Raw genomic sequence first — 12,354 nt, 5'->3', positions numbered from 1 at the left:
TCTGGTTCAGTACCAGGCCAGGAGAATACTACTCTCAGCTTTGTTTTGACCTTGCACATGCACCCACGTTCCACTCCACAATAGGAGTAATGTTGGTGTGGAAACTAACATGTTGGGGGATGTGTTCTGTGGCCGTGTGGCGTAGTAGTTGGCGGCAGTGGCCATTGTTAAAACAGCTGTGGCACACGCAGGAAGGTTTTTGCTGTCACCACAAAGTGAAAGAGTAGCATTCGTTCTTTGGCTCCCGGCTCCTTGACTAAGTGGTGTGTAGTCCTGGCATACAGCCCAGAGGAAGAAAAACTCCAAGGGGCTTTAGAATTCTTCCCAACAATGCTCTTACTTTTCTTTCAAAACTCTTTTTTCTTAGAAAAAGGGAACAAACAACTCATATAAATCACAATAGAGACAAGACAGAATGAAACAAAATGCATCGTGCTCCTATATGGCAGGTGCCTAATACCTTGGGATCTAGGACACGTGGTGAAATTGACAAATAGAATCAGTGTCAGACAGCAGACATCCATGTAATATAAATTTATTGAGAAGTGGAGTTGGTTTATTTTATATTGGAATGATAAAATACAGGATACAGTAAATCTTTGTGCAGTATTAGGTGAGATAAAGGCTGAAGTATAGGATGTCAGATGAGAGGGAGGACAATAAATGTTCTCTCTCGTGTGTGTGTGTGTGTGTGTGTGTGTGTTTGGGGGTTAGAAACAGTGCTTATGGTGGGAAATTTGAAAGTGATTTGATTGGCATGATGACTAACAATTACTTATGGAAAAGGAAAAAAGATGTAGGAATTGACTTAATGCCGATCTCAAACCTTTAAAATTGTATTATTTTTTTGTAATTTAAGAAGAATCAGTTTGAAGCTAGAACAGTATTGAAATGTACAGGATCAAGTTTGTGTGTGTGTTCTTTATTTAGTAATAACAGGTGCAGATGCAGAGATTCCTTTAGTGAAAATAACATACAAAAATCCAACTTATTAGCACTCCCTCTTATTATTTTTCTGGCACTTAACTGAAGACATTCCTTTTTTCAACAAGCCTTTTAATTGGAACCTCCCCCCCCCCCACTGTATCTGTGTTGGATTTGAAATTGTTTTTATATATGGCAATGGTTTGCATATGTTTTGATGGTTGGTGTTTTTATTATTAAATCCCTTCAAGATGTTTTGTAGGCAGCTATTCATAAATAAAACAAGTGCTTACTAATTCTCGTGTGGACTTTTTTTTTTAAAAAAAATGCAAACAGATTGGAAATGGGGCTTAAGACTAGTTAAGATAAGAAACAGCAATTGACCAATTAGTCCATTGCTACCCAGAATTACTTATTGGATCCTTCCTGGTTTTAAACTGCCTCTCCAGGGAGAGCCAAGCATTGCACAGGGAGGTGGGTGTTGATACTGCTATGTATGCCTAGGGCTGGGTGAGGGGACCTGAACAGAGTTTGAAGGGCTTCTTGCTGAGGCTAATTGGCAACTTGACTTAAGATTTCCCACAAGAAATGTGTGGGTTCCAATACACTTGCAGAGAGGAGTTCCTTCCCAGTTCAGCATAATTGAAATCCAAGGCTATTACATTATGCAAAAATGGGGTGTGTGTGTGTGTGTGTTAATTGCCACTTCTGTGTTTTATTATTCCTCAGTTCTAAAGAGCTTTTTGGCATGCAAAGAACTCTGGAACTTGGACATCTTCACTTGGAGCTCAGTGGGACTTACTCTGAAGGAAAGTGCACATGAAATTGCTGCCTTAGTTGTGTTTGCTTTAGTAAGCCTGTCATGTCTTGCTCTATCTATCTATGACACAGAACTGAGACATGATGGCTTGCCCAACACATGACCACTCACCTACCTTGAGGAAACTGAACTCAGTTTTACCATGCTTTTTGCTGGGTGCAAAAGTCAAACCAGGAAAAGGTCAGGATTTAAGGTGGCCTTAAAGCAGGGAAAGGGAACAGGCACCAGAGATGGGTTCTTCATACAGGGAACCAAGCCTTGAGGGTAGGACTTCATAGGACCTAGTATACAGGGAGTTGCTCCTGGGGTCAGCTGCCAAAATGCTCTGTCGGGTTGGGCTTGCAGTGAAAGGTGGTGTCCTCAAAGAACAGAGCACATTCTGTCAGAACAGTAGGATTTTGATTACCATTTGCGGGAAACTGCCTGGGTTCTACCACACCACACACACACACACACACACACTCATATGCCCTTACTCCTAACAACTTTCAAATTGTGGCTGAGTCTGGCAGAATTCTACTGCTTAATTTCCTCTTTATTTGCATTGCAAAGTCACATCGTTCCCTCGAATGTTGTGGCGATTAATAATTTCAATGGAGCTCTGCATGCCAGGTCGTTTAGAGCAAGAGCAGCCAGCCGTAGGCTCCGTGCCTGGCATAGCATTTGGCTATGTTCTGACAGTTGTTATAAAGTACGGGTTCTGAGCATGCCGGGTTGGTGTCTGAATTCGTGTCTGTTAGTGCTGAAGGTTATTTATGGGTCTCATGCATCGAGAGTGAGTCATCCTGTAACTGTGCTTTTCCAGATGGAATTTCAGCTGGGATTTTTCCTCTCAAAAGTCAGGGGATCCTTCACTTTACAATCTTGAAAAATGCAGCCATTGAGCCAAATCCTAAACCCTAAAAAATGAAATCCATTTAACCGAGCATATGTTTAAATATATTATATATTATTACACATTCCTCACTTGCTACAGTTCTGCTATATGTGAGTATAGTGCTATGCATTTTTTCTCAGATGTAAGTCCCTTTGTGCTCTTTAAATCCACAGTTTCCTGGTTCAGAAGTTACAGGAAACTGTGGCTTAACCACAGTCTCTCCCTTGAAGTCATGTAAATGAAGGGAAGAGAAGTGAGTGTGAAAGCACAAGGCTTGTACTGAATCCAAAAAGGCCAAGGTTTGTTGCATCTGAACCAGGCCCACTTTCCGAACACTCACTATGCACACCACAGATTGAGATACAGTGGTACCTCTTGTTAAGAACTTTATTCGTTCTGGAGGTCCGTTCTTAACCTGAAACTGTTCTTAACCAGAGGTACCACTTTAGTTGATGGGGCCTCCTGCTGCCGCTGCGCTGCCACCGCACAATTTCTGTTCTCATCCTGAAGCAAAGTTCTTAAGAACTTTGTATCTGAAGAAGTGTGCATGCACACGAAAGCTCATACCAAGAACTGACTTAGTTGGTCTTTAAGGTGCTACTGGAAGGAATTTGTTTTGTTTTGACTATGGCAGACCAACACGGCTACCTATCTGTAACTGGTACTATTTCTGGGTTAGTGGAGTCTGTAACCTGAAGCGTCTGTAACCCGAGGTACCACTGTATCTGAATGGAGAGCATTTTTTTTGCTTCCTTGTTTGCCTTTCTTTTGCTGGTTGGCTGAGGAGCTGTATTTAGTAAGATTTCAGAGGGTTTTCCTAGGGGCTTTTGACTTTTGGTGGAGGGTGTCAAAATTCTGTGGTCGGGAATGCATTAGAAATTTCCCCACAGGAATCAGTGGAAATCATTGACTTGTTATGCAAATGCTTGCCTAATGAATGATTTCTAGGGAACGCATTGTGTTTGAAAAGCAAGATCTGTGTGCACTTGCTTTAACTGCAGATGTACAAGTGGGGCATAAGTGGAGGCGAACAGCCAGTCCTACAAGGCTCAGAATCTCCCAGAGAGGGACTTGGGGCAACCATCCAAGGCTGCACTCTCAGTTTCAGAAAACTACAGCTAGAAATTCTAGCAAAGAGAGAAATAGGAGAGAGAATGTAGCAGTTTTTTTGGGAGGGGGGAAGCATCATGGCCCTCTCACTTCCTTAAGAGCTGATGGTGATCATTTCCAGTGTTTAATTGCACCTTAAAAACTAGCTGATTTATTGTGGCATGAATTTGACTCTAGTCCATTAAAGAAAGGGGGCTACCTTGGCATCCTGGTACAAGAAGGTATGGCAAATAGACTTACTTGGAAAATGTAAACAAAAGCTACATATAGCATGAGAGAAAACACAAAGCCACATTATTGGCTACACTGTGGAGATTTATTACTTTTACAAATCACTCTGACAAATAACAGAAAGATTCCTAAAGTGCTTTCTGATTTATGATTTTCATAAACCTTTATTTGTCTGTTACATTAACTGTAACTCTTAACCTGATGACTGTATATGGAATCGCATGTGTGGGTGCCACTTCCACAACTTTGCGTCGTGTCATATTTTTACTTTGCATTTCTTTGTATTATCTTCCTCCTTGTTCTACTTTGGGAGGGGGAAGGAGCAAGAAAAAATACAAGAAAACCTTTCTCAGCCATCCTGAAGATGCAGAGGAACACAAAATGACCCCTAGCTAGATTGATCAATTTTTTGCAACCCACCTTTCCAAATGCATGAGGGTAGCTAATAATAAAAGCATAAGACTGCAGATTGACCAACTGCATCTTAGAAAGGAGAAACAATGTCCTTGCAAGGTCCTACTAAAAAGGAGCTTACTTGGAGAGGCTTTCTCTGTGGTATGTTGCTCCTAGGTTATGAAAGGCTTTACAAGCCAAACATTGCACAAAATCAGCCCACCTTACAAATCTTTTATTCCACATGAAGCTGCTCCCTGCCTCTTTGATCTCCCTGGATGTGCTTTATTGGCCTATCCTTTTATAGAGTTTGCCACGACATGTATTCCTAGGGAGGCTAAAGTGAAGTTGATGCCCAGTGTTGCTGCAGGATTTTAATAGCCAGGAAAGAAAGAAAGAAGGGAGCAAAGTAATGAAGCTCAGTAATGGCAGATTAACCTGGGAGCATTGGAGCAGGGAGAGGCAATTGAGTTGTAAGGACTTTTCAGGAGTGGCAGCAATAAAACCCTCAGCAGGAAGAGAAACCCGAAGAATGGAATATGGTGCAAGGGAAAAGAAGTTGAGAAAAGGGGGTTGAGGCTTAAACAACAGGCCTGAGTCAGGGTGCAACCATTTTTTTCATAAATCTTATCAAGTTTCATTGCGGTAATTTTTCAGACATTCTTGTGCTAGGTCATTTTTGTTTCCTGTAAAACCTGAATCAAGCAAATGACCTGTTTGTGTTGGTGCTGACCTTTAAAGGCCTAAACTGCTTCGGTCCTGTATACCTGAAGGAGCGTCTCCACTACCATCATTCAGCCCAGACACTGAGGTCCAGCGCTGAGGGCCTTCTGGCGGTTCCCTCACTGCGAGAAGTGAGGTTACAAGGAACCAGGCAGAGGGCCTTCTCGGTAGTGGCACCCACCCTGTGGAACGCCCTCCCAGGAGATGTCAAAGCAATAAACAACTATTTTACTTTTAAAAGACAACAGAAGGCGGCCCTGTTTAGGGAAGTTTTTAATGTCCGACGCTGTATTGTTTTTAATATTCGGTTGGAAGCCGCCCAGGGTGGCTGGGGAAGCCCGGCCAGATAGGCGGGGTATAAATAATAAATAATAAATTGTTGTTGTTGTTGTTGTTGTTGTTGTTGTTGTTGTTGTTGTTGTACCCATTCCTTATACAGTAGGGTAGAGATGAGAAGCCTTTGTCCTGGGGGCTCAGTGTGGCCTTTAGGGCCTCTCTGCCTGGCCCACATCTCGCACTGGCCCTGCTTCATGTCTGAAGGTGTTCTTGAACTCCGATAGTGCCTCTGACTTTTCTGGATGAAGCACAGGAAGGGGGGAGTGAGAGTGTGTGCAGAAACTAGCCAGTGTACAGTAACTGGCCTTTACAAAGGTAAAGATTTACGCTCAGTTCTCTGTCCGTTTTTGCTTCTGGCCCCGCCCACCACAGGCAGCTTGGAAAGTTACCCAGAAGGAAATGCAGCGCTTGGGTGAAAAAGGTTCCCCACGCTTGTAAGTAGAGGAATGTTACAGGTGTGTTGCTCATATCCGGTAGTCCTGTTTTTAATCTCTGTTAGCAACCTTATAGATTCCCAATATCAGTTCCAGAGGTGGTTTATGGAGCTGCTGCAGAGCAATGAGACCTTGAGGGTTCTTAGACTACAGTTCCCATCAGCCCCAGCCAGCATGGCCCGCGGTCAGATATGGATGATGGGATATGTAGTCCCAACAATGTCTGAAGGGAGGGTATCAGGTTAGGGAAGGTTGGCGTAAGCCAGAGGTCAGTAAACTTATTCAACAGGGGGCCGATCCACTGTCCCTCAGACCTTGTGGGGAGCCGGACTATATTTTGAAAAAAAAAAAAATGAACGAATTCCTATGCCCCACAAATAACCCAGAGATGCATTTTAAATAAAAGCACACATTCTACTCATGTAAAAACACTAGGCAGGCCCCACAAATATCCCAGAGATGCATTATAAATAAAAGGACACATTCTACTCATGTAAAAACACTGATTCCTGGACCGTCTGTGAGCCGGATTTAGAAGGCGATTGGGCCAGATCCGGCCCTTGGGCCTTAGTTTGCCTACCCATGGCGTAAGCTATTTTGGATTTGGAGGTAGAAGAGATTTTTCTGTCTTCTGGGTGCCTTTTTGGAGCTAAGATGTCACACATTGCCCAGGAAACAAAGAAGGGTGTTTTCAGCTGCATGAGACCCTCTCTGATAGATCTGGAAGATGCTTGGTGTTATCACCTCCTTAGCCAGTGTGCAGCACTAAGAGAAAGTTTTGGAAGAGCAAGGGAGATTCAGCCTGTAGGAGAGGGTTTCCTTGGTTACAGAGATGAGCAAATGACGTGAAGGAGTCCTGGGGAGTGCTGGCTTCAGTATTTAATCTCTGTTTTCCCAGTTGGGGAAGAGATGCAAATAAAGTCCCCTGACAGCACCAGGAACTCATTATTACAATACTAAATGCTGGAAGGGACTTTTGAACAGCCTCATTTTGACAGGGGCATTCTATGGAAGTTGCTTCTCAAGCAGGGATTCACATTTTGAACCTGCCCCATGCCCCAACTTCAAGTACTCACTCCTCCTTTGATTCTTACCAGCTCTCTTCTTGGATTGGTGTGGGAGCGAGATACTCCTGGGAAGGATTTTCCATTTGCTCCTCTACCACCACTGCTGAAGTGGCAATGCCAAAAGATTTACGCCTTTTGTCATGGCACTTCAGGAGGGAGGGCGTGAAGTTGCTTTGTTTCTTAGATTGGAATAACTTTCCTGCTTGCTCACCTGGAGTTGATTTTTGCTCTCTGCAGGCGACCAGCAATTCATGTGCTTGATTCTAGTTACGTGTCTTGATTTCTGTTTAAGACTGGGATAATTTTCCTGCCTGCTCACCTGGGGTTGATTTCTGCTCTCCGCAGGCGACCAAGCGAGTGACAGAGTTAACATGCTTGGTTTTAGTCACATGTCTTGTAGCCCAAGTGCCCAGCTTGCAAGCTTCTGCTGTTCTTCTGTCTCGTCGGTATCTGGCTTTTGTATTGTTCGGGAACACTCACAGCAGCAATCTGCTAGAACCAAAAACAAAAAAACCCCAGGCTCTTTAGTTATAAAAAGATGGGAGGTGCAGAGTGACTGGGTGTTCTGAATTTCAACCAAGATCAAAGATTTAATGAAAGCACACTCAGTGTGGGTGTTATTTTTAGAGCATTGCAAAAAAGATTCTGAATCCTTCATTCTCATTAACTCAGGAGTGCTCCATCCTAATGGAATCCTGACAGCCCAGGGAGACAAAGTGAGAGACAGTTATAATTTCTAAATTTGAGTCTTTAATTTGTACTTAACTCTGCTGTTTTTGTAAAGTTGGGGGTTGGGGGAGTGACTTTGCTGCAGTCTTCAGCGACTCGAGCAGCTCACGAGTCTGCAGGTGGGTGATGAGTTCAATGGATATTGGCTTCCAACTTTAATTTGGCGTTGTTGGATTAATTAGGCAAGGACAGAGAAAGCTAATGGGCATCATGGTCAAAGCATTGATACTTTGGACAGGGGTGGAACTGAGGAAGGGACTGGGCTGGGGTGGAGACGGGGTTGGCTTACCTAGTTATTACTATCTTGGAGTCTCAGTACTTAACATTTTGCTTGTGGGTTTTTAACATTATAATATTTATTGAGTTTTCATATGCTCAGCAACACAAACTACATTGCCACAGTCAAAACTTCCAAGTGGTCATTCTCCCTACATGTCACACCTGCTGCAGAGAGCCATAAAACACAAACATGCCCAAAGCATGCATTTACATATCATTACGACGAGAAAACCCACCAAGGAAAGCTAGAAAGTCCGTTATTACAGATTGCAAAATCCAAAGAGGTAAGCAAGAAGTACCCTGCTGAACACTTAAGAGAGAGCAACTAATATCTAAAATAACCAACCTGACACATTGGGTTGGAATAGTTCTATTATTGTTCCTGTAACCAAGTGAATTCGATAAATGAGTACCTAAGCCAAACAAATAGCTTGCATTTTCTTTGACCTCCTGATCATCTTGTACACAAGCTTCTCATATAGAGCTACTCTCCAAACCCACTAGTACCAATAATCAAGATGCGAGAATTTGAAGTCCTTCCAAGATTCCCTAGTCATAGTTTGAGCCGCTAGAAGAAGACGGGAGATCGATTCTCAGTTCTTCGGGTCTTTATCTAGCTCTTCAAATAAACTCAGTAGCGCAAGTCTAAGAGATGCTATTCGGTTTTGCTTCTCTGTTTTAGAAATCTCTCATTCAACACTAACATTTTACTAGTGGCAGGTGATTATTTTTTTAAAAAAATATTTATCTAAAGATTTGCACGCACATCCCTCCAATGTTTGTATGCACACCATTAAACAGGCTGCTTTCTAAAAGGGAGGACTGATGGGAGCTAGGGGATAATGGCATCTAGTGGGATACCTTTGCTTTAGAACAGAGCAGCCATCAAAAAGCTCTGTACAGCTTTGTTGTCTCTGCCATCACTAATGATGCCTGCCTTCAGACTGGTTTGAATGCCAGGCAGCACCAGGGGGCACGGTGTCTGCTTGGCATTCGGTTTGTGGATTTTAACTGATACTCTGCAGGCAGCACCATGAAAGCCTCTCTACTTCGTGCACCGAGGAGAGAAAGAGGGAAATAGTGGCGTTGGTGTCCATATTTTGGTGGTCCATTCTCTCTTCATGCCACCATTGGTGCGTTTTTCATCTGGCACTGGTGGCAAACTGCTGATTCATCGTTCTTTCCTTGGATGACTGCTAAATTCTGGTCTGTTGCATATGAGACAGGGGTGGTGTGAGGGGGAAACCAGGGTGCGATCACGGAGGAGCCAGGTGCAGAGCTGTTGGTTCTGAGCAGTGTGTTCTGAGCTGGGGCTAGGCACTTGCCATTCCAGGAAGGCTGCCTGGTGTTTCTCTGCAGTGTGCAAAAGGATTGCCTTTCACCAGCTGGGCTCAGCAAGCTGTACTCCCTTGCTAAAAACAATTGCAGTTCCGCACCCAGACAATCCAAATTCTGGAAGCTGTTTTAAGTTATGCCAATCAAACAATCTTCATTCTGGGTTTTCTAGTGATACATGAGTGAATGGAATTCCACACCCCACCCCAGAAATTTAATATGGAGCCTGAGGAGGAGGATAATGTCCACCCCACAAATCATCCACCCCCAGGTCTTAAGGCAGCACTCCACACAATGCCTATCCCCTATCAGCCCAACTTTCATTTAAAAAGAAAGGCAGATAGTGAAATGGAGAGGGTGGGTCTGTGTTCTCGGTGCCAAGATGTCTGCATTATCTAAGTGCTAAAGCCAGACAGCTAGAGAGCAAACTCAGATAATTGCAGAGTTGGAAGGATTTTGGAGGCCAGGAATGGGGAACCTTTGGCCCTCCAGATGTGGCTGTACTACATCTCCCATCCTTCTTGGCCATTGAGCATGCTTGCTTGGCCTGATGGGAGTTGGAGTTCAGCAGCATCCAGAGGGCCATAGGTTCCCCACTCCTGATCCAGATCAACGCTCTGCTTAATGCAGGAAATCCATGGCCAGAGCGCCCCACCAACAGGTGCCAGTTCTGCTGTCCTGCTTTGTGGTGCTGCAAGGCTCAACCAGGTTCAGGCTGGACGCAAGGCAAGGTGACTCAGGCAGGGCACAGACTGGTTCCAAGCCTGTGCTTGGGGGACTATAAAGCTCTGAAGTTGCTCAAACTGAACAGCAGCACCAGATGTAGCCTAATAGTTACTAGTACCTTTGCTGCAGGATGCTCCTCTACTTGAAGAGGCCCAGCCTTCTCTCGCGATCTTCTGCAATGGAGCCTTGGGAGGCTTAGGGCTTCCAGAATCTTCTACAGTGGAGTCACGAGGACGGCGGTGCCACATCTTCAGACGTGGGGGTGAAAGCCACTGGCCTCACAGGTTCATTGGGTTGCAGCACTTTTGGGGCTCCCCCTGCATGCCGTTCAGATTCAGAGTCCTCACCTCCGGAACAGGAACTTTACTCCTTCCCTCTTCCCTGTGCACACCTCTCATGCCTCCAGGCCACAAACCTGCTGTTGGCCCTTTATGCTCGTGGGGGGGGGGCGTATTTGAATGAAGGCACAGAGTATCTCAGGTTGGCCTCTGTTATACCCTCTTGCATGCTCCTCACCCCTAGTGTCAGAGGGATGCATTTTACAGCTCAACAGGTTGCGCCCTGAGCCAGATGGTTGGACTTGCCCATCAATTCAGCATGGAAGAACAAAGCAACGGAGGTGTTGATCAAGAATGGCTGCCTCTCATGAAAATACTGTAGGTCCCTTTGCCAGGGAGTCGGAGGACAGAACACGCCGTGCTTACCAGTTGTCTTCCCACCCCTAAATAGCAGGGCTGAATTTAGAGGAATTAACAAAACCCATAACAGCTCTGGGAGGAAGGCAGCACGATTTGAAGGTCTCTATCTATAATGACGATTTGCAACATATCGTTGCAGCGCTTCCTGTTCAGGATTCAATGCATTTCATTCTTGCTTTTGCCCCCTCTCCAGTGGAGGCAATAGTAGATGGGGTACTGGTGCAGGATAGGGCCCTCTCCATAGTGGCAGTTACTCATTATTTCTGCTTTAAGGTGCATTGAGCACCACCATTACTGGTTTTTCAGCACTGATTAAAGACATACCTCTTTGCTCAGGCTTTTGGAGAACACTAGATTTTATAGCCAGTTGCTGTCAAGGTACAGAATACAGTGTTGCTTGTGTAATTAAAAAATACAGGTATTATATATATATATATAAAATAAATGTTCATAAATGTACCAACCAAGCACCTACATAGATATGTGGACCACATGTCTGGAGCAGCACAGGAAGACCGTCCTGAAACCATTTTGACTCCCAAACTGACCAAATGTTTTCTCTGCAAGGAGGGAGGGGGTGAGGGAACCTTCCCATTGTCTCAGGAATTGGGAAATCACCATTTCAAAGGAATGGCCAGACTACCAGGAAAGGCAATCAAATAAGGCATTATCAGATAACCTGACAGACAGGAAAAACAACAACATTCAAATTTCTGTTGTAGACTACCTCTTCTGTGATGTAGGTATGATGTTTGTGGGGGGTGGTCTTGGGTTACACCCCTTCTGTGATGTAGGTATGATGTATGGAGGGGTGGTCTTGAGCTCCAGGGCAGGGAATTTAAAATGGCAGGCACACCTTTGTTCTGGGTCCTCCTCCATCCTCCTGCGTGTGAGGGGAGCACCCTGTTGCAACAGCTTTAATAAAGATCAGGCTTACTAGCTGCTTTGCTTCTCAATATTCTCTGGTTGGCCTCTGTTATTTTCTCCTACCAATAGGAAACCCACGTAAGGACTCTATACAGGCTCTTGGATACCCCATAAGGGAAAAAGGGCAGATTTTGTTTACAACACTTGTTGTATAACTTAATTACTTAGAGATGCTGTGTATGTTTTCCAGTGTTTTATTGCACTGTATGTTATCTGGTGCTCACCTGCTTGGTTCCTATCTGTCTGTGAGGAAATAAATACATGAATATTAATGTTTCAATTTGATGTCTGTATTGTAATTATTTTTAAGTGTGCTAAATTTAAGTTTGCATACTTCTGACATGGTTTACAAAACGTAAAAATGGGTTGCACAGCATTGTTACAATATAGAATAATTTAAACAACACCACAGTTAAAAGAAACAGCTAAAAACTCAACTGAAATGCTAAAATAAAGGCCAGCAAATTAATTGTGGCATGGACCGTTAGCTTTAAAGGGCAGGGGATCATTCTGTGACTGAGTTAAGTGACTCTTTTGCTCAAATAAACTCCTGTCTTGGTTTTTGGACTCTGGGAAGCTGATGTAAGAGGGTGTGTGTGTGTGTGTGTGTGTGTGTGTGTGTGAGAGAGAGAGAGAGAGAGAGAGAGAGAGAGAGAGAAATTACATATTAATTTATTCCCGCAGTGAAATCCTATACCTGTCTACTCAGTAGTAATTCCCACTCATTTTAATGCGGCTTACTCCT

The 12,354-nt window shown here is 44.0% G+C and overlaps 1 protein-coding gene across 1 annotated transcript in view; it reads left to right on the top strand.

The window, feature by feature from the left end:
* Positions 1–12,354, top strand: part of SLC9A1 (solute carrier family 9 member A1) — a 69,952-nt gene that overhangs the window by 31,465 nt on the left and 26,133 nt on the right. The gene's annotated exons all lie outside the window — the stretch shown is intronic.

This window comes from Podarcis erhardii (genome assembly GCF_964252035.2).
Source record: "Podarcis erhardii genome assembly, chromosome: 7".
NCBI lineage: Eukaryota > Metazoa > Chordata > Lepidosauria > Squamata > Lacertidae > Podarcis > Podarcis erhardii.
Note: the sequence above shows the minus strand (reverse complement) of the source record. Positions and strands in the feature narration are given on the sequence as shown.